This window comes from Gobius niger (genome assembly GCF_951799975.1).
Source record: "Gobius niger genome assembly, chromosome: 5".
Lineage (NCBI taxonomy): Eukaryota > Metazoa > Chordata > Actinopteri > Gobiiformes > Gobiidae > Gobius > Gobius niger.
This window is the reverse complement of record NC_136856.1, coordinates 7,138,503-7,164,389: the sequence shown is the minus strand read 5'-3', so window position 1 is coordinate 7,164,389 and position 25,887 is coordinate 7,138,503.

The following is a 25,887-nucleotide window of genomic DNA, read 5'->3' as shown; positions in this document are numbered from 1 at the left end:
TTGGCCCGTCTGCTGAGGGATCCTTTGGCCCTGGGTCTCTATAGCCTGTCCGTCCATGGGAGTGGATCTCTCCTTCTGTGGTTCTCCCCAACGTTTCTCTTTTCTCCTGCCGGGTTTTTGAGTTTTTCCTTGCCGTGCTGGAGAGTCTAAGGACGGGGGATGCCCACGCCGCTCGTCGCTACCTCCTATTGGACATTATATTTGCCATTATATTTACCTGAACTTTTAATTGTCATATTTATTGCTCTGTTTTATTGCCTTAATGTTTGGTGCAGCTGTGAGGCGACTTCTGTTGTGAGGGCTATACAAAACCATTAAACTTGAAACTTGAAACTTATATCTTAGACAGCCTTCCTCCTCTGAACATTTCATCTGTAATTTGTAACTGTAGTGGTCTGTGTCAGCACAAAGCAGTTATCGGTTCAGTATCACACTTAAACCACATTGATCTTTTCAATGTCCCGATTGCAGATGTTTCATGATCAACCAGATCACTTCTCCAGGGTTGTTTTTCTCCTAGATAAGGTGATGACACAGACAAATGCACAGGTGTTAAAGATTACTCATGGTCACCAAACATCGGCCAATCTGTATTACAGTAAGAAATGTAAGAAATGTTTTGATTTCTCAGACTTTTCCTGAGCCTGAACGTCTTTTAAAAAGTCACATTTATGAGTGCCACTCACTACAGAAAGTAAATATCAAGCATTGGCTTAAATAACTTGAATTGAGGAAATGTATCTTGTTTTGAGCGGTTTTCACTCATTTAGACACTTTTCCTGATCGGACCAAGTTTACTTTGCTTGTTTGAGGACATTTCAGACCAGTTCTCGGGTAAATCTCGCTTGAAATAAGAAAGTAAAGTTGCCAATGAGATAAGACCAATTTTCTTACCCCATTGGCAAAGAAAATGACCTGAAATGAGGACGAAATGTATCGAAACGAGTCAGAAACATCTCAGAACAAGTGAAATAATCTAGGACAAATGCCCAAGAACTTCTTAACTAGTCAAAACAACTAAAATTTGGATTATTATGCTCAAATTGAGATGTTTATACTGATCTAGTTAATTACTTTTTGCAGTACTGAAAATGGACGTGTGGGCCACTTTTTGCCTCCAGAACCACATGTAAACAATGTTTACATGTGCAAACCTGCAAAAGCTGAGCAGGCATGATGTTATACCGCTTTTTGCCATTAGGTGGGGTAGTGCTCTCATGTCGTTCATTAGACTCACTCAGTGAACACACCAAAGGGGAATTATCCAGGCTAATATTGTTGAAGTGCATTAGACATCAGTGTTTGACGTTGACTGGATGAGACGGGCTGAGTTTGTGACGTGATCAGTTTTGCCACTCGTCATTATCGTCATTAAAATCATTATCGATGTCATTTAATGCGTCCAGATGAATCAGGCACTTTGCATGTTAATCCACCTCTCCACATCCGGCTCCAGTCTGCGCCGACGACTCTTAGGCTGATGTTGTTGAGTGGCACCTGCGCAGTTCATCAGCGTGTGAGAGAGAAGTCACTGATTAAGCACCAGACTGGACCGTCTTCACTTTCTGATGCACGGCAGAAAGTGAGTCTCCAAATCTGTCACAAAATTATAACCCAGACTCTCTCTATAGGTTATACACAATGGATAGATAGATACATAGATAGATAGATAGATAGATAGATAGATAGATAGATAGATAGATAGATAGGTAGATAGGTAGATAGGTAGGTAGGTAGGTAGGTAGGTAGGTAGATGTGATTGGACAGGATCACCCTGATCTTGGAGAGCGTCCTCTGCTCCACCACCTTCTCCACTGAGCCCAGGCCCTGTCCAAACACCGAACCCGCCTTATTAATGAGCCGGTTCAACCCTTTTCCTTGCACTGCCCCCCCAACAAACAACAGGACACTGGACACGGATAAAACATGTACAATAACTCAGAACAGACCCTGAATGAGGCCAGGCTTCTTGTAAACAGCGTTTATGTTCATTGTCCGGCTCCGCTTGCTTAGCAGAAATAGTAAAACGTTTCTATTACTTTATCACACTCAACGCAACACTGCTCTCACACTGACCCCCCTCGAACCCCTGTCCTTTTATTGTAGACAGCCTAAAGTACACTAGCACTTTAGATCACAGCCCGCTAGTTCCATGTGTAGGTACAGGCAGGCGTACAAGGGGTAATAAAGGCGTAGACATTGTTCCACCTCGTTCCTCTTCTTTGTTCCCTTTTGTTGTAGTTACAGGCCATAGTTTCTCACTTTAGTTACACATTCGATATGTTGTGTTTGTGCATCAGTTATACGGAAATTGTTGCATTAAAATTTTTGTTGTGTATTTTTTTCCACAGGAGTAGAAACTAAACAAGGGTGCATGTTGGGAGTGTAGTATTGCATCCTCTCTCAAGTGTCGTCATCTCCCGCCGCAGAAGATTAATATTCGGTTGTCACTGTGGCCCCATTTGTGATGACGCACGACTCTTCAAAAGACTGCCATTACCGCATTGATATTGACCTGACCCCGTGTTTGGACAGGCTGCACAGGTGAGCGTTACCCCTGACGCCTCATTCGCATCACGAGTCTAGACTTGGGGGCGCAGTCTGTCCGCGTCTATGGGAATTTGTCCGTACTCTGCAGAAATCCTCAAAACAATGACCCCAGTACAGGAGGGGGAGGGGCTGCGCTCACACCTGTCTCCACTGTAGCCTCAAGAACAAAAGAGGGTAAAAAACACACACCGCTTTTTTGTGTGTGTCACAGAAGCAAAAACAAAACATTTGTGACCTTTACAACATGGCGTCTGAAAATGCCATCTGTTCGCAGCGCTGGAGTGGGTACAAATGTGGAGCTAAAGGCCAGGTCACGTGACACAGGGGGAGCCATGGCAACGGTGGCAAACAAACGTCATGGGAGAATGAGAGTTTTGCGGTGAAACGTTCACCCCTGTGGCACCTGGAGTGTGGTGATTTACCACAGAGCATTTTCATCCAACAGACAGAGGTTCTTCAGCTTAACACATCATGTAATTAAATATGTGACTTAATTGACCACCAGGCCGAGATGGATAGGCTCCATGCACGTAAGCATCATGTGACTTCCGAGTGGATCCTCAGGAGGCGCTTGCTCATCCTGGCTGTTTCCCATAGAAATATATACAGCTGTTTCCCAAAGCCTGGGTCTTGCCTTGGTGTTAAAGGCAGTACCTTCAAAACTCCCTTCCCTTCAGTCCAAGGCAACAGGCCCACCTTAATGTACCCATATAGGCCCCGGGGCTTAAAGGAATAGGCCACCGTTTTCACATACTGAGATATGTTCTTACCTTAGCTTTGACGAGTTCTTTAGGACCTGTCTGATCTTCCCCCGTGCCTTCAGTCACGTAAACACAGCACAGACGGCGTTAGCATTTAGCCTCTCCCTCTCTCCTCTATAGCTCCAAAACAGGTCAAGATAGAAGCTACCAAGCTCTTCCACGTTTTCCCTATTTAAATATGGTTACGTGAAGTGTTCCACTACAAAGTATAATTACACAAGATTAAACAATGTTGATTTTCTAAGCGGATAAAAGGGGGACTATATTGTAACGAGACAAAATGTCTTATTTGAAGATTTTTTTCCTTGTTTTTAGGAGGGTTCTTTTTGCAGTGTAAACAGCCTGGACTCATGAGGTAAAGCATTTATTCCCCCTCACAGCTTTACTCATTGCTAAGGATCCTAAAAAATGTCGCTGTATTATCATGAGAATTCCCCCGCCTTTTTTTTTTTGCTAGCTGCGCAGGGCGTGTCTCTTCTTGATGACATCACCTGTAAAGAAGCCTCTAAATAGCAGGCCTAGTGAAGCGATGATGAAGCAGAGTAGACATTAGGGGCTTGTTTAGCGGAGATAATGGCAGGGGATCTCTCGGGGAGGAAGCTGGCAGCGGGCGGACATCTTGGACAGGTTCCCGCACATTTATCTTTGTCCAAATGAAGGAAGCGCACTGCCCCGTTTGAGCGGAGACATCATCATTTAGCAAAGCAGCTCCGCGTCAGACTCAGCTGGTGTTAGCGGATGAGCATGAGCAGTCACAGAGAAAACGGGAGAATTTCACCTAAATATTTCTGTTTTTCTGTCTTCTCTCTGGTTTGTGTTTTATAATACGCCGTACAATCTGCCAAGTGGGAGGTTCATGGAGCCGGGATTTAAACCTCTGACTATGGGACGTGTGGCCAACGCTCGAACCACTGAGCCACCGGTGAGAGTGAAGAGCTCTGGGCTTTCATTTGTCGATTACCAAATATAGATTTTCTCAGTTACTGGGGGGTTTTAACCTCTCAACCCCCAACTGAACCCACCACATTTACTCCAGTTTGGTAGAAAAAAAAAGAGACAAAACTGTGACAAAAACAATAAACAAAACAATAAACAAAAACAAATTAAAATGCAACAACATAGTAACAAAAAAGCGATGAGGTGACAAAAATATGACAAAAATATGACCAAAAAGTGACAAATAAGTGAGAAAAAAAGACAAAAAAGTGACAAAAGACCAACCAAATACTGAGAGAAAAGTGACAAAAAAGTATCAAAAAATTTGACAAAAAAGCCACATAAGAGCGACAAAAAAGCCAAAAAAGTGACAAAACTGTGACAAAAGACTAACAAAAAAGTGACTAAAGACCAACCAAATACTGAGAGAAATGTGACAAAAAAGCCACAAAAGAGCGACAAAAGTGACAGAAAAGCCACAAAAAAGTGACAAACTGTGACCACAAAATCGACAAAAGAGCAAAAAAAAGACAAAAAAGTGACAAAAAAGTGACAAAAAAGCTACAAAAAAGTGACAAAAAAGCTACAAAAAAGTGACAAAAAAGTGACAAAAAATGGACAAAAAAGTGACAAAAAATGGACAAAAAAGTGATATCAATGTGACAAAAATACAATGAAAAATGTGATGAAAACACAACACAAAAAATGCAACAATATAGTAACAAAAAAGCGATGAGAAGGTGACAACAATATGACAAAAATTTGACAAAAAAGTGACAAAAAGTGACACAAAAGTGACATAAAAGTGACAAAAGACCAACAAAAAAGTGACAAAAGACCAACCAAATACTGAGAGAAATGTGACAAAAAAGCCACAAAAAAGCCACAAAAAAGTGATAACAAGGTGACAAAAATACGATGAAAAATGTGATGAAAACGCAAAAAAGTAACAGAAGAGTGAAAAAGATGAGTTTAGATCTGTATCTTTCAGATGAGGTTTTACACTGGCCTATCGGCTGTGTGGGGGTTAAACCTGCAAAAGTCCAGAGATTTCCATTATAGGAACATTCTCCGTGTGACGCTCAGACCCCTCCTCCTCTTCCTCCTCATTCTCCTCTTGCTCCTCCTCCTCTTTCTCCTCCTCTTCCCCTTCCTCCTTCCCCTTCCTTGTCCTCCTCCTCTTTCTCCTCCTCCTCCTCTTCCCCTTCCTCCTCCTCTTCACCTTCCTCCTCCTCTTTCTCCTCCTCCTCCCCCTCCTCCTCCTCCGTGAACTCACTGCAGTGCTTGTACTGACTCTGTCGATGGAGCAGTAAACTCTGGATCGAAGCTCGTTTGAGTTTTCCCTTTAACTCCTCACATCCGCAGCAGCAGCTCTTCCTCCTCCTCCAGCAGCAGCTCTTTCTCCTCCTCCAGCAGCAGCTCTTTCTCCTTCTGCAGCAGCAGCTCTCTCTCCTCCTCCAGCAGCAGCTCTTTCTCCTCCTCCAGCAGCAGCTCTTTCTCCTCCTCCAGCAGCAGCTCTTTCTCCTTCTGCAGCAGCAGCTCTCTCTCCTCCTCCAGCAGCAGCTCTTTCTCCTCCTCCAGCAGCAGCTCTTTCTCCTCCTCCAGCAGCAGCTCTTTCTCCTCCTCCAGCAGCAGCTCTCTCTCCTCCTCCAGCAGCAGCTCTTTCTCCTCCTCCAGCAGCAGCTCTTCCTCCTCCTCCACAGCAGCTCTTTCTCCTCCTCCAGCAGCAGCTCTCTCTCCTCCTCCAGCAGCAGCTCTTTCTCCTCCTCCAGCAGCAGCTCTCTCTCCTCCTCCAGCAGCAGCTCTTTCTCCTTCTGCAGCAGCAGCTCTCTCTCCTCCTCCAGCAGCAGCTCTCTCTCCTCCTCCAGCAGCAGCTCTTTCTCCTCCTCCAGCAGCAGCTCTTTCTCCTCCTGCAGCAGCAGCTCTTTCTCCTCCTCCAGCAGCAGCTCTTTCTCCTCCTCCAGCAGCAGCTCTCTCTCCTCCTCCAGCAGCAGCTCTTTCTCCTCCTCCAGCAGCAGCTCTTCCTCCTCCTCCAGCAGCAGCTCTTTCTCCTCCTGCAGCAGCAGCAGCTCTTTCTCCTCCTCCAGCCCACTCCTCTCCTGCTCTTTGTGTCTGTGCACATGTGCCTGGGCCGTAACTGAGTTAACCGTGAGAGCGAGCGGTCCCTCGTCTGTGGGCATCACACGTGGCTTCCACATAAGAGATAAAGAAATGCTGATCCAAGCAACTCCAGCAACGGCGGCTCCTTTTGTTCAGACAGTGAGGGGAATGTTGGTGTTTCCCAGGAGGAGAGCGAAGTCTGGATACTCTTCTAACAATCAGAAAACCTCCTTCAGCAGCTTGCAACATGTAACTCACATTGCTGATGCCAGAAAGGGTTTTGTGCATCACATTTTTGGTGAATGATTATAGTTACAATTGTAGGAATTTCTATAAAGGGGGGGTATTATGCAAAATTGACTTTTTCAAGCTTTCCATCATGTTATTATGTCACTCCCTCATTAAAAACATGCCTGAAGTGTTGCCTTGGCACATTCACGTATTTGTGAGTAATCTGTAAAAACTCTGATGGCGGCCATTTTAGGGATAGGTTTGCCTGAGTCCTCCTAGGAACGCCCCCACCTCCTGGAGACGCCTCCGAGCTTTCGTCACCAGCCGAGTAACCAACCACTGCTCCTCAGCAGAACCCCCTCCCCACTGATGCCACAGACAGCGTGTGGAGGGGGCGTGTCGGAAAGGCTCAGAGGTTCTTAAAGAGACAGAGGCCTATTTCAAGACATTCACTACAGCCATTTTGAGAGAATCCGCGCAGTAATCTTCACTTTACTGTGAAAATAAAAGAAAAAAGCAGCTGATTTCCACAGTCAGGTGCAGAAGTCAGGAAGCTTGTTATGAACCGAGTTCCTCAGGCGTTTCCCCCAGTTGAGCGAGCGTTCATGTGAACGGGGAAGGCATTCACTACAGACATTTTGAGAGAGACATTTTATACAAGGCAGTTATTCTAATTTGCTGCATTTACAGACCAACAGAAGGTTTGGTCATCATTGTAGTGTGATATAGACTGGTGCTATGTGATTGAAAAAAGCATAATACCCCCTCTTTAAGGTTTCCATAGTGAAATTGGTTGAAATTACGTGCACAGGTCAAGCAAATAATGAGTAATAGTAATATAGTGAAAGTTCTGTGTCACCTCAGAAGGGAGTGTAATAATCCTTGTCCAGTAGCATAGACGCCATTTTGGATAGTGATTACAGTGACAGTTGTAGGCCTTTCTGCGCACACAGGTAGGAGAAATGCTGAGGAATGATAATCCAGAGAGAGTTTTGTGCCACCTCTGAAGAGATAATGGTTGTTTTACCAGGACACAGGAGAGCTCTGGGTCCAAACAAGTAGATTGAGGACCATGTCGGCAGCTCGCCCGGGAATCCCCATGCTGCTGTGTGCACTCGAATCACTTTCAACTGCACAGCAGCCTGAGGACCATCGCCGACATCTTTGCATGTATTTGGGGACCAATCACAGAACGAGGAGCGACGGCAGGACGATGACGCGCTATTCGACGTACGGAAGCTTGGAGTTTGTTTACGGATCCAACATGACAGCAACAGACGTGACGCCATCTTTCGATCAAGCTTTAAATAGTTTAGCTCGAAAGTTTACAGCGGGTACGTCATACGTCATCTGACACGATGATACGATTTGCTATGACTACGTGCAGACGCATGATAGACATTTGTAGCGCCCAATACAGCTCTAGACAATCGTAAACCACACCTCTCCTACGAGAAAATGAATTGGTGGTCCCCAGACTAAATATAACTTGTGATTTTAGTCTGAAGAGTATTCTTGAATACTTCTTTATTCCAGAATGTGACCATTGCTTCATAGCCCTGGACACCACTGAGGCAATGTTTGGGTGGGGACATGCAAACTCCACACTGTTCAGGCTCCAGCCCAAAAATCCAACCTCCAGCCACTGCAGCGAGTCTATAATATGTTTAATTTACTGAAAGAAAAGCACAAATCTCACAGCCAGTGTTAATTTTGACAACATATTTTAATTTAGTCTTAGTCTTTTGACGAAAATGTAATTCGATTTTAGTCTAGTTCTAGTCGACTAAAATTGCAAGTAAATTTAGTCGACTAAATTTAAGACGAATTGAGTCGACTTTGCATTGATAATATTCATTATAATCATATTTAATGTTGTTCCTCGGCTTCATGGAGCTGCTCCACATGAACAAAGCTCAGAGCTGATCCTTTGGCAGAGAATTTACATGATCTGAGGCTCTTTCAGACACTCAATACAAGTTTGGATGATTTTAGTCTCTCCTTTTCATTTTTATTTAGTCTCATTTGAGTCGACTAAAATATCTGGACATTTTAGTCATAGTTTTAGTCGCATGAACAACTTTTAATTTAGTTTTAGTCCAATTTTAGTCGTCAAAAATATCACTTTGACTAAAATTAAGACTAAATATTTTAGTCGACGAAATGAACACTGCTCACAGCAATGTGTCAAACTCATAACTCGACATACTTGAGAAAATCAGGACTTTTTTCATTTGTCCATTTCCTGAATGGACAAAAATCCTCAAAAAAGTGACCGTAACATGACAATATTTGACTACATGCATGAATAAAATATCTGACTTTTGTTTGTTTTTGTTGGCTTTATTGGCCACATTTGACCCACCCTTTGTTTCGCCACAGTTTGTAGTAAAACCACAATATGTAACAACAGCTCAAAATGTGATCAGATGTTCATTTATTGTGTAATAAAACCACATTTTGGGATAAACTCCATTCTGAATTTGGTGACTCTGCATTATTTAGCAGGTTATAACGCATTGGTGAACTCTTCATCCATCATTTATAAAACATATACGCATCTTTTCTACCATTGTTTACCACTGCATTACAGTAAGATATTGAAAAATGAGGGACTTTTTATAAAATACGACAAATAAAAAAGTTTTTTCATTTCATTTCAAACTAGGCAAGGCAAGTTTATTTGTAGAGCACAATTCATACACAAGGCAATTCAAAGTGCTTCACAGTTGCATAAATACAAGAAAGGAAATAGAATCAATAAAAACATCAACATGGAATTAATCAATTACAGTAAAAGGCAAGAGTGCAGATAAAATACTTTCAGTCATTATGCTCGGGCAAAAAGAACTGTTTTCAGCCTGGATTTGCACATTGTCAGAGTTGAGGCCTGTCTCACATCCTCGTGAAGACTGTTCCAGATTTTAGCTGCATGAAACTGAAACGCAGCCTCACCGTGTTTATTATTGACTCTGGGAACCACCAGGAGACCCCTCCCTGAAGTTCTCAGGGCCCGAGATGGTTCATACGGCTCTAACATGTCAGAAATGGACTTTGGTGCTAAACCATGAAAAGACTTGTAACAAGCAGAGCTGTTTTAAAGTCTATTCTCTGAGTGACAGGAAGCCAGTGCAGAGACCGGAGCACTGGACTAATATGGTCGTATTTCCTGGTTCTTGTCAGGACTCGAGCAGCAGCGTTCTGGATGTACTGCAGCTCTGACAGCTCATTTAGAGAGGCCAGTGAGTAGGCCGTTAAAGTCGTCTGACCTGCTGGAGACAAACACATGGATAAGTCTCTCTTAGTCTGGTTTTGACACTATTCCTCTGATCTTAGCCATGTTTTTCAGATGGTAAAAAGCTGCTGATGTTTTTGCTTTGATGTGGCTGTTTAAGTTCAGGTCTGAGTCCATGATTACTCCTAGATTTCTAACCTGATTTTTTGGTTTTAGAGAGAGAGAAACTACAATCCTTCAGCCAGTACTGATCAGGAACAGTGGATGCATCTCCAAATGTAGAGCTTTAATTTCGCTCAGGATTATCAGAGTGTCAGTTTATTCCCCACAACGATATGAAGCAGATATGAAGCAGATCTGAAGTCTGTGCGTCACCATAAGCCTGTACAGACACACAGTGCACAAAGCTCATCCCGGAGCCTCCCTCAGGCCCCTCCCCCTCACTTTGATTACACGGTTATTCCCAGGCCACGGCTCTGATTGATTTATCTTCTACCTGCTTCGTTTTATATGCAAATGCGCCCCTCCCACGGACCACATCTGCACTTTATATGAACACGTTAGTCCGGCTGCACGCATGAAGACACAGCAGCCCCCGGGCCCATCTGGACTGATGCTTCAATTCATTTACACTGATGGAATATTCCTTTTTCATTTTTGACTCTTGTGGTGCCGTTTTTCAATCAAAATGTGTATCAACCAAGCGAGTTCTTAATCTTAAATGTAATCCGTGTGTAATCCTTTAGCATATCACAACTTTTGTATTTTCACTGCGGCATTGTTTCAATAAAGATTTATTTCCTTCCAGTGGATCCAGCACATTTCAAAGATTCTCAGTGGGATTAAGATCTGGACTCTGTGGTCAGTCCATGTGTGAAAATGATGCCTTATGCTCCCTGGCAGTGCATATGTCATCAGGGAAGAATAAATCAATAAATCAAAGTTTATTTATATAACACTTGATGACGACACCAGGAAGACCAAAGTGCTTCACAGAAAGATACAACATGTTTGATGCCCGAGGTCAGTGACTCCTTGGTTTTAAAAGCCAGTTTGAAAAGATGAGTCATTAACCTGGATTTAGAAAGGGACAGGTGAGAACATGCAGGTTGTACAGGTCAGGCACAACAACAGCAAATAATAATGTAGCATTGGTTTTATTAAGTGCCTTCTTGACACTTTTCATTGCATTGTTCAATCAGTCCATACTAGATGGTGGTAAGTTACTATTGTAGCCATAGCTGCCCTTTGCCTGGCCTGCCAAACAACATGCTTTTTCATAGATATTTCAAAGACATATAGTCTGGGAGCAAACATGATCTCAACGATTTCCCGGTGGGTGTGATTGACAGACGGCTTCAACCAATCAGAGCAACGCTGGATACGTCGCAGTAACATCAAGTGATCAAGTTTTTATTGAGTTGTGCGGGTTATCAGGTTTACATAACAATTCCATATGCAGCAAAGATTTTTTATATTTCCCCCCCCCCTCACCCTTTGTGATAATGGGTCTTTTAGTATGGGCAGTTATGCACAATACATGTTCATGTATAATTTAAGGAAATAAAGATACAGTAAGACAACACCACACTTACTACACACATTCACTCACACCCCCCATGTCCCACCCCTACTGTCCAGGCATGGTAAATAAAATAAAATAAATAAAAAGATCAAACAACACTGGTAGACAAGAGTGATAGACAGAACAAACATATTTGCTAATTTCCTCCGTCAGTGACATCTACAAAAATAGCTTTGGATACATATAGTTATGTAACATTTTATGTAACAAAAACGTCCTTTTTTACGAGGAACGCTTCGAACGCCGTTCCTTGCTCCAGTTTTAGGGATTTAATATTTTCCAAATGATTTAAAACAGACGAAAGAGCAGAAGAAGACGATGGCTGCTTCCGAAACGGGCAGATTGCCAAGAGCTCTTACGCCAAACCGGATGTGCGTCAGCATCCGCCATGGCAAGTTGCCTCCGAATTGGTAAGTCAGTTAGGAAGTAGTTAGGAAAAGGAGCCTTGATGCTAACTATCATAGCCACTTTAGCATAGGGACCTCTGATGCTAACTAACCGGTGATTAGGAGCTATGTGCCATCCCACAAGCCACTGCGCCAAATCCCCCCACCCCCCTCGCCCCCACCCTCAGTGATTCATGGAACCACTGTTGATTGACGGGAGCACATTTAATAATAAAAATAATAATAATTAAAAATTAAGATTCTGCACAAGCCAAACTTTATAAAAGTGATAAATCCATGTTGTCGTCCCCACAGCTCAGTCACATGTCAGTGTTAAAGAGTAAACTCAGTAAACGGATTAAATGCTTTTGTTTTCATTTAGTAGAAACTTAAGCCACATGGATCATTTGCATAATGTAGCTTTATGAAACAGCTGTTGAAATAAAATAACACTAAAGGGAAATGTTTGGATCATTTGGATTTATTTTTCTCCTTAAATGTCTTTGTTTGGACACTGTGTTGTTGTTGGACACTAGGGGGCGACATGCACTTTTGTTTGGCTTGCACTCCACCAATAACTTTAAAGAAGAAGAAAAACAGCTGTTGGTGATGTCACTTCCCTTTCCCCTGTTTAAGGATGGATGGATTGTTCAAATGCTGCTGAAGGTCTAGTTCACTAACTGCGTAGAGGTCTAACAGTCGACCCCATGAAAGGTTAAGGAGTTAGTTGCTAGTGTTAGTGCTTAGAGGCTACAATTTGATGGTTTCGGATTGAGCCAGTGTATCGGTTGCTGCGCCGCCATCTTTAATGTTTGGTGACGGCTTCCGTGTCTTGGTGCGTGATTGGACCGATGTGGGGCAGACTGACGGAAGCGAGGCTGTCGGTCTGTGCCATTGGCCCCTCCGACCACCACTCACTCACTACATTCACCCAGGCTTCCTGGTTTTCCCAAACGTTCTCCTATCCAAGTACCCACCAGGCCCTTCCTGCTGAGCTGACGGGATTGGGCAGAGCAAAGGTAATTTGGCCTAAGGAACGATCCCCCCACTGTTCTCTCTTCTTCTTCTTCTTCTTCTTCTTCTTCTTCTTCTTCTTCTTCTTCTTCTTCTTCTTCTTCTTCTTCTTCTTCTTCTTCTTCTTCTTCTTCTTCTTCTTCTTCTTCTTCTTCTTCTTCAACTACTCCTCCCCTTTTCTTCTTCTTCTTCTACTCCTCCCTTTTTCTTCATCTTCTTCTTCTTCTTCTTCTACTCCTCCCCTTTTCTTCTTCTTCTTCTTCTTCTCCCCTTTTCTTCTTCTTCTTCTTCTTCTTCGTCTTCTCCCCTTTTCTTCTTCTTCTTCTTTTTCTTCTTCTTCTTCTTCTCCCCTTTTCTTCTTCTACTCCCCTTTTCTTCTTCTTCTCCTTCTTCTTCTTCTTCTTCTTCTTCTTCTTCTTCTTCTTCTTCTTCTTCTTCTTCGATCCATCGATGGATCAGAGGACCGATCTATCGATGGAATAACCTGGTCATTCAGGATGTTCAGGTCCTCAGATGATCTCAGTCTCACCTGACCAACTGCAGCGACCCCAGATCAGATAGAGAAATCCAGGTGGTGACTTTTCTTCTTTTTGCTCAGGCAGCGTAGAGTCTAGACAGTTAGATTAAACACTAAACACTTATCTTCTCAGGGGCTTCAAATAGCAGCTCACTCTCAGTATCCAAGAGTTGTCCATCCTCGAGGAGGGCCGTAATGCAGCTTCCAGAACTAAACAAGAACTTTTCGAATGAGATGGGAAATGCCCTCAGCTCAAACAACCAGTCGACTACGTTGAACACCTACAATATATGTTTTTAGTTGATCCAATGGTCTGGGGTTAGTTTCCAGCATACGATAGTCCACACTGTTGAATCCTTGGGCAGAACAATTAACCCATTTTCCCTCCAGTATCTGCGAAACTGAATAAACTTCTATATTGTCAAACCAAACACGTGAATAAACATCCACATATTCATTCAGTTTGGTAATTTCAATGCATTCTAATGTGTCCCCTAATCTCTCCATCTCTCTCCTCCCCCCCCTCTGCTCCGTCCCACCAGGGAATACCGTCTCCTCCATCAGGACCTCCACAGATGCCACTTACCCGGGACACACCTCTCCCCTCCGCCTCTCCCGGGACTTCCTCCGATGGGACGACACAGAACGGGACGGGGGGTAGGGGACGAGGAGCTCAATGAATTAGTGATTAGGATTGACATGAGGGTGGGTGTCTTTGTGTCAACGCTGTGGCTGCTGGACTGTCATCGTCGCCTGATTTATGGCCATGAAGAGAGCGGCTATTTTAGGTGAATTAGAGATTTTGGAAAAGACTCAAGTGGTTGTTTTATGTGTAGTTCATAATGATGATGGAGAGGATTTAAAATGAGCGCATCTGATGGACTGAATTGTTCAAATGAAGTTTCCAGACTCAGTTGGTTTGGATGCATGAGAGAGATGCAGGAGGAGAAGGGTTCTGAGGTTGGACCAGTCATTATTTGTCCTCATTGTTCTTGTTCCTGCAGAGAAACATGTCCAGACTTCAAAATAAAGATGCTGTTGTGATGATTGTTCAATGGAGTAAAGAAAACAAAATGCAAAACTTGTTTTGGATTATTGTCACAAAAGGAATCACTATAGATACAGACGGCGTCTCTGGAATCGCCCATATATGGTCATGTTTGAAAACAGTTATGGGGGAAAACAATTTTGAAAACATGTAAATTTTCTCTAATTATTCAAAAACTACTGTAACAAACGCTGAAATATGAATATAGTTTCTACTAAATAAAGATACAAAGACATGGGGAGGAGCAAAGTGGTTCAACAGCCCATATATACATGAATAACGGAGAATGCTAACTTGATGCTACATGTTAGCATCGGGCTAATGCTAACGGTTAGCTAGCGCTTGCTACAACTGCAGTTTTTTCACTTCTACTGAACAATCTGTTGCGGAAAAAAACAAAAACATATGGGCCCGATTTACACTTGACTTTATTTATGTGATAAATAAGTTGATATTCCACCAGATAATGGCAAAAGATTCTATTTTCCCCCTCGGCAAAGCCACGCCCCCTTCTATGACGAGATGCCGCCTGTATCTATACTACTACTACATTGTGAAAGTGAGACAGGGCCTCTTCTTTTTACGCAGCTTCGAGAATTTACTCAAAATACTAGAATCTTAGTAGTTAGAATCAAGCTTCTGCTATTGCATAATTGAGAGTGTCCAAACCACACAGTGTGCACTCAGCAGCAGGACCATTGGCTGCACTTTGCATTGAGTTGCCTTGTGTACGAAATGCGCGGTATAAATAAAGTTGCCTTGCTGCTTGTGGAGGCCACATATGAAGCTAGACTTTTAAATTGGGCTTTACAAATGGTTAATGACGCCTCTTTGGATGGTTTTATGCGTAATGTCCTTTTATGTGTGGACAATGCCCTTTTGAGCTCGAATAAACTGATACAGAATTACATGGCATTGTTTTTCAAGCATAACACCTTTCGTTTCAGATCTTTTTTGTTGCCATATTGTAAAGAAATTTAAAGAGGCAAAGAATTACATTAAGAATTGCAATATGATTAAATGAAATCACTAAAAATTAGAAAAAAGTCGGGGAAAACAAAAGGTTTGGAGGCCGGTCATTTGCCGCACAAGGCCCAAAGCTGTGGAACGCACCTCCGGTACAGCTTCGAAACATCACTGAGTTGAGTGTTTTTAAATCACAGTTGAAGACACATCTTTTCAGAAAAGCTTTCGATACAAAGCCACCGACTCGACTGCTGTTTTTATGTGTTTTTGTATTTATTGTTGTCTACTGTGATCTTTGTTTTTATCCTGGAAAGCGCTCTGGGCACCTTCTGGTTGTTGTTGGGCGCTACACAAATAAAATTTGATTGATTGATTGATTGATTGATTGATTGATTGAAAAGCTCTCGATTTACCGATCGATCTACGTTCCCACCCTCACCTATGGTCATGAGATTTGGGTCATGACCGAAAGGACAAGATCGCGAATACAAGCGGCCAAAATGAGTTTCCTTCGCAGGGTGGCTGGGCGCACCCTCCGAGATCGGGTGAGGAGCTCACTTACCCGGGAGGAGCTCGGAGTAGAGTCGCTGCTCCTTCACGTCGAAAGGAGCAGCTGAGGTGGCTTTAGGGCATCTGTTCCGGATGCCTCCTGGTCGCCTCCCGCGGGAGGTGTTCCAGGCATGTCCTAGTGGGACAAGGCCTCGTGGAAGACCCAGGACACGCTGGTGGGACTATGTCTCCGAGCTGGCCTGGTGTGGATGGATGGACTAAAAATGAAATAAAGCAAAATAAAAAACACAGAGGACCACACTCACAGGATGTTAAAACTATAGATACAGACGGCATCTCGTCATAGAAGGGGGCGTGGCTTCGCCAAGGGGGAAAATAGAATCTTCAGGGAAACACAATTTTTCACCCTTTTTAGCCATTTTCCGGTGGAATATGAACTTATTTATCACATGCAAATAAAGTCAAGTGTAAATCGGGCCCATGTGGATATTTTCTCACAGCAGATTGTTCAGTAGAAGTGAAAAAATGGCAGTTGTAGCTAGTGCTAGCTTACCATTGCTAACATGTAGCATCATGTGAGCATTCTCTGTTTTTTAATGTATTTATGGGCTGTTGAACCACTTTGCTCCTCCCCATGTCTTTGTATCTTTATTTAGTAGAAACTATATTCATAATTCAACATTTGTTAAAGTAGTTTTTGAATAATTAGAGAAAGTTTAGATTTTTTCAAAATTGTTTTCCCCCTTAACTGTTTTCAAACATGACCATATATGGGCGATTCCAGAGATGCCGTCTGTATCTATTAGAATAAAAGTCTCTTCTATGATTTCCTCATGAGCCATTTTAAGTTCAGCATTGTAAACGAGTATTGTTCTCGTGCTCTGCCTAAAAAAGTAAAAAGGTTAACCTGTTACCTCCCACCTAGGGTTAGGGTTAGTTAGCAATCAGTGATATCCCAATCTCATATTGACTGGAGAGCTTTCAGCCTATACGCCAGTGTGACACCTCATTTGAAAGACAAAACCTTCTAGTTTCTAAAAATATGTGAGTGAAACAGAACTTACATCACATTTGCCGTTCCGAACCCTTACCCTGATCAGGGAGGATGGCAAGTAACAGGTTAAACAAATAAATCTACAAAAGCAGAAGCTGTAACTACTTTTCAAACAACTGTGCTAAAACTCTTACACACTATGGGGGTTATTTACTGAGCGAGTAGTACGAATAAAAGTGGACTTTACTCTCATTTATGTTTCAGATTTGTGGCCGTAATAGTCGTGCACATGATTTCAAATGTTCAGGCGCAACATGTCCTTAAAAAAGCATATTTTTAGCTTGCTGTCGCTACTTAGCAAATCTCCTGATGAATTATCCTGTTTTTTGCATGTAAAGTAAGCAATAAATATGAGATTGTGCGAATTAAGTGGCTATAAACTGTGTACAAAATATAAAGTGGGGCAGACTGCAGATGGACAGCTGGGAGCACATGGTCCAGATGTTATCATAATGTGTCCCTTGGGCCTCAACATGGACCATGATGGGAATAAGCCTCCAGACATACTGTACGAGGATGGAAAACTACATTGTAAATTGAAAAGTTAAAGTTATATTAGTCGCAACAACCCAAATACTCCAGCCACAAGAGGTCGGTAAAGGAACAAAAACAGGTTGTGATGTTGTATCCCAGGCTGTAAAAGCTGATTCTAGAGATATATCCTATTTCTGTGCATCGGGGTGCTGTTTAAGTGAGATATTCAACAAAAACAGGCTGCTGTATGGATCGGGGACATCAGGGTCCGATCGAGTGACGTCCAGAGATCAATAGCGCATTATAGGACGGAGGAGGAGTGGTCTCTGGAGGAACGGCCCGCAAAGAGAAATGTAGATGTGAGAGAAGAGATACTGAGGGAAGGAGATGAAGAGAGAGACCACAATGCACTGGGTGAAGGGTGGATCGCCGATGAAAAGGACTGATGATGATTGGCCAAACATTTTTCAACTGTTTATCAAGGAGAAAGGGTGATCAAATTAAAAAATAACAGCCCCCGACTCACCTGCCTATGTCTGGCTAATGTTATTAACACCGCTGACTTTGCTGCCCATGCTGGTCAGAAACCCGGAGATGAAGAATGTGGTCATTTCCATCTGTCCTTCGGAGTCGGTGAAGGGCAAAGCGACTTGATTTATTGAACTGGTAAAAGTGAGCGCAGGTTTTTCACATGAAGGTGGACCGTTATAGCTCAGGGCCCGGCGTTGGGCAGACGGAGGTGATAATAGATGTCTGCACCGGCGTTTCACGTCCAGCCCAGTGCAGGAAGGTAATGTGAAAATGCAAAATTAGAAAACTCCTTCTGGAAAATTGAATAGATTTACATAAACTGGGGAAATGGGGAACTGCAAAAGTCTTTATCTATCATGAACTCCCCCCTTGCCTCCCTCCGGTGCCTGTTCTATACATTTATTTCGATAATGCTCTATATACTGTGTTAACTATTAAGTTTTTTGCACCGAGGGTTTGACAGTGACTTAAAGCAGCACTAAGTAACTTGCTTACCTTAATTATTCCTTTTCGTAGTCAGTCTGTGGGTAATACATGTATTGATGAGATGACTGGGGGTCTTTCATCTCCCCCTGGTGTCTCTGGCCAGAAAACCACAAATGCAACTCGTGGCCTCTGGGTCGAAGGCCCCAATACACACTAATAGAATCACGAAGAAGAAGCTAGAAGGCTAATGTGCAAAGCTAACTATGGGCTAAATGTTTAGATTAAATATGCATGTTTTCATATGCTACCAGAATGCTAGCGGCCCATTGAAACACATAGGGTTTTGTTAGCTCATACAATGAATGAAGCTTCTGATTGTTTTGATTATGTTGCGCAACTGTTTTGATGTTTACATTTATTTTTAATGAGCTATACTTGGCTTCAGTATTGATGAATTCACTGAATGTTACTAGTAACCGATTACTAACCGATAGTTTTATCGTGAACTTATGTTTTTTTTCCTGATCTTGTTTTCAGGTCAGGTTTTTTTTTTCTTAGCGCCCTGCCCCAGGCGAGCTGAAACGAAACAAAACTGGTAGGAACTTATCATTCCTCTTCTGGTGCCTCCGCTGGACACTTTTTGTTGGATTATTATTTTTTCCTTTTTGAACTCTGAACTTTCTTGGACAAGGATCGAAACTCTGAACTTTGCATTTTGGATAAAAGGATCGTAAGCCAAACTAAATATTGCGTTTTGGAAAAAAACTTATCAACTGAACTCTAAAACAAGAACTAAAACCAGACTATTTTGACCCAAGGTCATAAGGGTTTTTTGTGAACATTTCTTTCCCTTATTGTCGTTGTTGTGCACTTTAAACGAGGCCTTATTTATATTTATTTGTTACTGTGTGTTACTATTTTTTTTTTTGCTTGAATATACTTCACTTTAAATCTTATTTCTGTGCATCGTGTTCATCATTTCCCCCAAGCTCCTATAACGAACCTGTTTTTTCTGGTCAGTCATATTCCTCCCGTTGCAATACAAGTCCTAACCTTATTACACATTAATTAAGCGTTACACTAGCGCCACTTAAACAGTATTTACAGCCACGTCTGAGTGAAAAAGAATATGTCAATTGTGTAATTGGATGTACAATAATATCCCTCTCTCCCTTTGTCTTTTCTGTCAGCGTAGTATTTTCTCTCACGGACAATTAATAAGTAAAAAAAAACATGCTACAACACCTGCAGTGGCGCTTATGGCCTCTAGGGGCATGAGTTACTCACCAGTAGTTCTGCTTTAATTTCCGTTCTCCATATGTGCGCCTTATGTGGTATTGTAAATAAAGGCAACTTAACTGAGCAGAAAGCAAATGCATTGGATAAATAACTTTATCTTTTTATTAAAACCTATGTATCCCAGCTGATCTCCATGGTAACGCAGGAAAGTTAATGCCATGCTAGGGGCTTTTACTGCATTGTGTTAGCCCTGCAAGCTAATCACAGTTGCTAATCATTCGTTAGCATTTTAAGCAAAGCACTTCATAATATAGCAATTTTTATGCTTGGTTGTAATTCCTGTTGCCTCTTTGTGATGGAATACTGAGTAAGGCAGGATAGATGAGCAGTTTGTAGCTTTGTGAGATCAATTCAGGTTCAGTTTGACGATATTTACCTGAGAAACATCATCCAATATAGCGACGGGTGGTGTTTTTGTCACGAGACGCACAAAAACTGAAATATAAAGTCAATGCACAAAAAACAGACAAATATAGATTAATGACTGACTTGACACTTGAAAATGAAGGGGAGGTCCGAGAAGTGTCGTGTGGAAAAGCTGTGATTAAAGTCTCACCACAAAGACCAAAGTATTGATCATGTGTTCGCGGCTCGGAGAGAATATTGACCCGAGAAACAGATATAGAGGGACAGTCACGAGTGTTTGATTTGACCATCAGTTCACATCATCTCAGCGTGATCAGACAAGACTCAACGCACGATTAATCAGTGATATCTTTTGGTTTAAACCGGGTCAAACACTGCAGAACCTTCCAGATATACAGGGGCGGACTGGCCATATGTCCATTCTGGAAGAGCACAGAAGGGCCACTGGCTCTAGGGCCACCGGTCTGGCCCCTCACTTTACCTTACCCCCGGGCGCAACCGAGATTTACCCAAATCTAAAAGCTAAAAAGAAAAGCATCAAAATAGTGAGAAAAAGAGGATGAAAAGTCAACAAAAACATGAGAAAAACACGGACAAAAAAACCCTACAAAAACGTGAGAAAAACACAACAAAAAATGATAGAAAAAATGATTTAAAAAACAACAAAAATATGACAAAAATGTGGCGACGTGACGAAAAGTTTCCATCACTTTTGTAGGTCTTAGCTTTCAAATGAGGCGTTACATTGTTGAGCTCCAGTCGAGAAGCTTTTAGATTTGGGTAAAGCCCAGTATGAAAAAAACCTGAATCTAAAAGGAATTCCGTGGAGTATGGTGCACCACAAGGTTCAATTTTGGGACCATTATTATTTATTTATTTTTTATTTTTTTATGGTTTATTTGACAGTGCAAGTTAATGAACAAGCCACACCGGATTTTCATCTGTCGTCCCCCATGCGCACTCTCAAACACACTCTCATAAATCCTGGCCTATTGTACATGTTTTTAGTGGTAGGGGAAACCGGAGTACCCGGAGGAAACCTACGCAGACACGGGGAGAACATGCAAACTCCACACAGAAAGGCCCCGTCCTTGGTGGGAATCGAACCCGGACCTTCTAGCTGTGAAGCACACATTATATTAATGATTTTGCTTCTGTTTCTACGACCACCTTTCCCATTCTTTTTGCTGATGATACCAATAAAAAAATAAATAATAAAAAGCCGAACTGGGGAAAATGCACTCTGTAATGTTAAGGCGGGTGGTAAGAGGTTAAAATATGTATTTGTGGAAGTCACAACTACCCTAATTTGGGCCAGGCTGGTCAGAGTCCAGGGCTGGACTTTTCAGTCCCAGTCCAGCCCCTGCAGATATAACTATATAAAGCTACTGTAGCAATAACATCATTTACCTCAGAACATATGACAGTGATACCAAACATGCTATCTATAGTTCTGCCTCAGGTGAGACCCTATTGTACGTGTTTTAGTGGTAAAGGAAATCTCCACGGGCACAAGAAGAGCATGCGAACTTCACAAGGGAAAACCAAAGCCAGATCCAGTCTAAAAACAAAAGAAATAATTCACAATCGCAAGTATTTAACCAGGTCTTGTAAATGTTTGCCTCAATAATGTCGCTAATTCAGTTTGGAAAACCCCAAATCTAAACCAGAGCTGCATTGACACTGACGTCTGTAAGTGTTGCAAACCAGTTGTTGCAACTCGGATGAAGCCAAAACGTCACTATTTACAAACACAGGCCAAGACAGCTGCAGACTTTAGACCTTGGACACTGAGCAGCCCTCTGTAAATCATCGATGTGCTGGGCCGTGCAGTTCATTCACTACTACATGCAGATACTAGAAAATGAACTCACAAAGAATAGATCCGTGGCTACCAAACCTTTTGTCTTGGGTACACCTTGGACCTTCTATTTGCTCTCCGTGTACCCCCTACCCTGAGGTTGTTGAGGATAATTTATAAAATGTGCGAAGACAAGGTGTGGATTTCAAAATGAAGCTAGAATTGTCGCAAATCTTAGTATGAAATGTTATTTAAATAGCCTTTCCTTTCAAAAGTATGTTCAAGCAGCGTACAAGCTCACCTTCTTTAAATAACTCCATGTACCCCCTGCAAAGTGCATCCCCAGGGGTGTCTGTACCTCAGGTGGGAAAACACATGGTATCAGGGGCAGACTGGCCTTATGTCCATTCTGGAAGAGCACAGAGGGGCCACTGGCTCTAGGGCCACCAGTCCCGCCTCACTAACATGAAGAGCTTTACCCAAATCTAAAAGCTTAACCTCTTAGAGGATTCCTCACGTCATCAGACTTTTTTTCCATCATTTTTTTGTTGGGTTTTCAACTCATTTTTGTAACTTTTTTGTCATTTTTTCATACATTGTTTTTTCTCAGATTTTTGTCAAATTTTTTATCATTTTTTTTTCTTTTTTTTGTCACATTTTTGTCCATTTTTGTCCAATTTTTATCAAATATTTTGGTCATTTTTTTTGTCATTTTTTTTTCTTTTTTTCGTCAATGTTTCTCACTTTTTTTGTCACATTTCCATCATTGTTTTCATCTCAGTTTTGTTGCTATTTTCTCACCTTTTGTCCAGAAGCTTTTGGATTGGGGTAAAGCCAAACTGGAGAAAATGTGCTCGGTTCAGGTGGGAGTTAAGGGGTTAAAAGAAAAGCATCGAAAAACAAAAATGTGCTGGAAAAGCAACAAAAAAGTGACAAAAAAGTGACAAACAAACAAGAGACAGACAAACAAAATGTGACGAAAACGTGACGACAAAGCAATGAAAAAAATAATGAAAAAACAACAATAACATGAACCCCCCCCCCCCGAAAAACAAGAGACAAAAACACACCAAAAAAGTAATGAAAAAGCAACAAAAACATGACAAAAATGCAGCGACAACGTGACAAAAAGTTACCATGACTTTTCTAGATTTCAGCTTTCAAATGAGGCGTCACAGTGTTGCTCTCCAGTCAAGAAGCCTTTGGATTTGGGTAAAGCCGAACTGGAGAAAATGCTCTCGGTTAAGGCGGGGGGTAAGTGGTTAACATGTGTATTTGTGGAAGTGTCACATTTACGCTAATTTGGGCCAGGCTGACCAGAGTCCAGGGCTGTTTTTCAGTCCCTGCATGGTATGGAGGACAAATGCATCGAGGTTAGTTCATCACAGCTCAACATTTCCCCAAATCAAGAGAATTTGAAGGAAGTAGAAGGATTTGGGTAACATCAGTCATCAGCACCAGGCCGGTCCATGGAGATCTGCTTTGCTTTGAACAGAGGTGGCCAAACATGAGCTCTAAAGACTCTTCCAAATGCTGTATTTCGATCGTCCACTACTGTGTCCACTGTGTCCAGCCAAGCTTCAAGATCATGTTTATACGTCACTGTGGTTTATGTCGACCTATTTAGTGAACGGTTTAGTTGTTCTGACGTGGCGACGTATGACCGGAGGAACCGTTAAAGTGCATATGGCAGGTTTTAATGCTTTTGAAAATATGACTTATTTAGACGGATGACTTCAGTTGCAAGTTCATCAGCTGCATAATGTTACATATTTCAGTGAAGCAGCCATTTTAGCCCTTTAATAGTTTGCTCAACCGTTTGGTAGAGCAGACTTTATTGAATTATGTGTTGTTTCTATTTCTGCCTATCTCTACCATTCTCTACGAAGTGTGTAGTACTCAAAATATCCAGTTTAGAAAAGGGCTGGACTTGTTTGGACTGGGTTATGCTGGTTTGGACTGGTTTAGATCAAGCTTTGACTGGTTTAGTTCAACTTTAGACTCGTTTAGATCCAGTTTGGACTGGTTTAAGCTGGTTTGGACTGGTTTAGATCCAATTTGGACTGGTTTAGATTAAGTTTAGACTGATTTAGATCAAGTTTGGACTGGTTTATGCTGGTTTGGAGTGGTTTAGATCAAGTTTAGACTGGTTTAGATCCAGTTAGGACTGGTTTATGCTGGTTTGGACTGGTTTAGATCCAGTTTGGACTGGTTTAGATCAAGTTTGGACTGGTTTAGATCAAGTTTGGACTGGTTTAGATCAAGTTAAAGGAATAGGCCACCGTTTTTACATACTAAGATATGTTCTTAGCTCACTTTAGTCGAGTTAATATATCCCCGTCTGGTCTTTGTCTGCGCGCTCTGCCAGGCAAACGGAGCACATACGCAGCCTCTCCCACATGTCACATAGCTCCGAAAAAGCTCACGATAGAAGCTACCAAGCTCTTCCACGTGTTCCCTATTTAAATAAAGTTACGTGAAGTGTTTTCATGCGAAGTATATTTACACAGAAATGTAGCATGTCGATTTTATAAGCAAATAAAAAGGGGGACTATATTGTGAGGCGTAATGATACGAGGAGCACAGCGTCCGCGTAGTAACTCCTAAAGACTTCCCCCGCTCACTTCCGTCAATAACCTTTAGGAGTTACTGCGCGGACGTTTTACTCCTCGTATCATTACGCCTCACAATATAGTCCCCCTTTTTATTTGCTTATAAAATCGACATGCTACATTTCTGGGTAAATATACTTCGCATGAAAACACTTCACGTAACTTTATTTAAATAGGGAACACGTGGAAGAGCTTGGTAGCTTCTATCGTGAGCTTTTTCGGAGCTATGTGACATGTGGGAGAGGCTGCGTATGTGCTCCGTTTGCGTGACAGAGCGCACGGACAAAGACCAGACGGGGATATATTAACTCGACTAAAGTGAGCTAAGAACATATCTTAGTATGTAAAAACGGTGGCCTATTCCTTTAAGACTGGTTTATGCTTCTTTTGACAACTTTTAGACTGGTTTAGATTAGTTTTAGACTAATTTAGATCAGGTTTGGACCAGTTTAAAAACTTAAACTTAAAAAATGTGTATTGTGGGGCAACATTAAAGGGTTAATGAAGAACAACATCTTTAAGTTGATGACAGGAAATTACATATGGTGCTTTCATGTTGTCCCCGGGAACGACTTCCCCGTTCACATGAACGCTCGCTCAACTGGGGGAAACGCCTGAGGAACTCGGTTCATAACGAGCTTCCTGACTTCTGCACCTGACTGTGGAAATCAGCTGCTTTTTTCTTTTATTTTCACAGTAAAGTGAAGATTACTGCGCGGATTCTCTCAAAATGGCTGTAGTGAATGTCTTGAAATAGGCCTCTGTCTCTTTAAGAACCTCTGAGCCTTTCCGACACGCCCCCTCCACACGCTGTCTGTGGCATCAGTGGGGAGGGGGTTCTGCTGAGGAGCAGTGGTTGGTTACTCGGCTGGTGACGAAAGCTCGGAGGCGTCTCCAGGAGGTGGGGGCGTTCCTAGGAGGACTATCCCTAAAATGGCCGCCATCAGAGTTTTTACAGATTACTCAAAAATACGTGAATGTGCCAAGGCAACACTTCAGGCATGTTTTTAATGAGGGAATGACATAAAAACATGATGGAAAGCTTGAAAAAGTTAATTTTGCATAATACCCCCCCTTTTAAGGTAAAAAAATATTGTTATTATAAAAACTCACGTCATGTCTTCTGGTGGAAAATGCTCTAAATAAGATATAAAGCTGTTACATAAACCACTGACTGCATGGATCAGTGTCACTGTGCCTGTGCGGACTCGTCACCGTCGACCAACCCGAACTCTCTCAGCTGAGAAAAACCCAAGAGGCAAATCACGTCAGACACATGAAAAAACAGCCATTATCAGCCACTCACATTGAGCCAGCAGGAATACAAGAAACCAGGCCAGAGTTCACCTTCTCTTCTACTGTTCACCTCTTAACATTCTCAGTTTGGCTTTACCTAAATCTAATCGCTTCTGGAACGAAAGAGTCAAAACGGTGACGAAAATGAGGCTGAAAACACAGTGATTAGAAAGTAAAGAGTGACAAAAA